We start from the raw sequence: 2,452 nt of genomic DNA, 5'->3' as shown, positions 1-2,452 counted from the left end.
AGACCGCGGCGCCAAAATTTCTATGTCCAGGCGGGAACCCTAGAAATTTTGGCCCCGTCAAGCTGCCAAATTTTTTCGCCGCCGCACGCCTCCACCGTCCTCCACCGCCGCCCGCCTGCGACCTTCACCCTCCAACCATCGTCCTCTGCCGCCGCCGACCTTCGAGTTCGCGCCGGCCTCGCGCTCCACCGCGCCGCCAGCCGTCGATCCAGCTCCACCGCCACCCGCTCCCGCCGCCGGCCGCATCGCTGCCGCCGACCGCTCCACCGCCGAGCTCCACCGACCGCGCGCCTCTGCCGCCGCTCCACCTCTCCATCGCCGCCGCCGTCCACCGCATCACCGCCGCCGGCCCCTCAACCGCCTCCGGCCGCTTCCCCCTGGCCCCTTCACCGCGCCGCCAGCCTCTCCACCGCCGCCGGCCGCTCCACAGCCACCGCTGCCATCTCTCTCTCTCTCTCTCTCTCTCTCTCGCAGTCGCGGTCTCGCGGCCGAACGGCTTCATCGGCCCTTCGTTGTCCACGAGCGAAGATGTCCTCGGCCGAATGGCTTCATCGGCCGGTCGTCGTCCACGGCCGAACCTCGTCGTCGGCCTTTTGTTCGTTGTCCACGACCGAAGCTCGTCGTCGGCCGTTCGTCGTCCACAGACGTGTGTGCATGTGGGTGTTTCTTTTTATATTTGTGTGCATGTAGGTGTGAGGGGGTATATATGTGTGTGCATGTCGGTGTGAATGGGAATGAGGGGTGGGAGATATGTGAATGAGGGGTTATATGTTGATTGTGAATGTGAATTTGGGAATGTGAGTGATATGTGAATGAAATTGGGAGGGTATGTTCAATTTTGCAGGATATGTGAATTTGTCAAATTTGTTTAATAACATGTGGGAGGGTATGTTAATTTTTTTTTATAAAATGTGGAGGATATGTTTGCCCTTTTAATTTTTTTAAACAACATGTCGAGGAAATGTAATTGGGAATTAGTGCACTACTTAATAATAACATATCAAATTTTGTACAAATTTGTTTGTACTAATTAATTTAGCAAATTAGTTTGTACTAATTAATAACATTTCACAATTATGTACACAAGTTTCGCAATATGTCATAGTACAATACTTAAATTTGTGCATATTGTATATTGTTAATATACAGTTTATTTTTTTATTTAAACAACATGTCGAGGAAATGTTATTGTGAATTAGTGCACTACTTAATAATAACATTTCAAATTTTGTACAAAGTTGTTTGTACTAATTTGAGTAATTTAAAATGTGGAGGATATGTTTGCAATATGTCATAGTACAGTACTTATCAATTTTTTAAACTATTTTCGCTGAGTGTTAATATATGGCCTATTGTTAATATACAGTTTATTTTTTATGTTCGAAGTTTGAAACGATGGCTGATAGTACTAAAGGGACTGAAGAGAAGGGTTTAGGGGAGGAAGAGCAGTCCCTTGCTGTTGTGGTTGCTCCGGAACCAACGGTCCCACCGGAAGATAGTTCCGACACGACGTAGCTGACGAAGACGATGAGTACTCGTCGCCAAGCGATCCTTGTCCAAGCCCAAGCCCGAAGAGAAGGAAAAAGGGCGACGGTGAAGAAGGCGACAATGACTACATTCCCCCTATAGAAGGGGTAAGTAAACTTAATATGTAAATAGTTCACCGTGATAACTATTAGCCCGAGCTAATTCGAAACATTGATATATACCTTCTCGTAGGAAACGGCGCCACGGCGATCAAAACGGCATCAAAACGGCAGCCGAAGAAAAAAGATCCGTCGAAAGACGACGAGGTACCAGCTAACATAACCGGCTCAAAGAAAAGCGAACGGTCAGCAAAGGCGAAGAAAAGGAAGGGCGAGAGAAGCGTGAATAGAAAGGATGAAGGGTTCCATGTTGTTACCGATGTTCGCCAAAAGGAGAGCCGCTCGCCCCTAAGACGGCATGTGCAAAATTCAGTTCACAGTGTGGCATAATAGTAAGGGAAAAGATCTCCATCACGGTCAAGGACTGGGATCATGTATCGAATGGGGATAAGGAAGTCCTATGGAAAGAGTTAAAGAAAATCTTCCAGTTCCCGGATGGATCAGAGGCAGCAGTGAGGAATTGTGCTCTGCAAACAATGGCCAAGTCTTGGCGTGGTTGGAAAACCACCTTGAACAAGAAATTTGTGAAGACGGGACGTACACCGTTTTCGACGTATGCCAACATAACCCCGAATCAGTGGGAGGACTTTCTGACGTTGAAGAACTCCCCAGAAGAAATTCAAAGGAGCCAAAAGTATTTAGAGTTGGCCAAAAATAACAAATTTCCTCATCGCTTAGGCTCCATGGGATACGCACCAAAGGTGGAGTAGTGGACAAAAGAGGATGAGGAAATGAGGAAGGCGGGGCTTCCGGTACCAATGGAGAAATGGACACAGAGATCAAGGAATTGGGTAAGAGCTAGAACT

Source organism: Oryza glaberrima, chromosome 8 (assembly GCF_000147395.1).
Source record: "Oryza glaberrima chromosome 8, OglaRS2, whole genome shotgun sequence".
Lineage (NCBI taxonomy): Eukaryota > Viridiplantae > Streptophyta > Magnoliopsida > Poales > Poaceae > Oryza > Oryza glaberrima.
The sequence above is the reverse complement of the archived record's forward strand: the minus strand, read 5'-3'. Positions refer to the sequence as shown.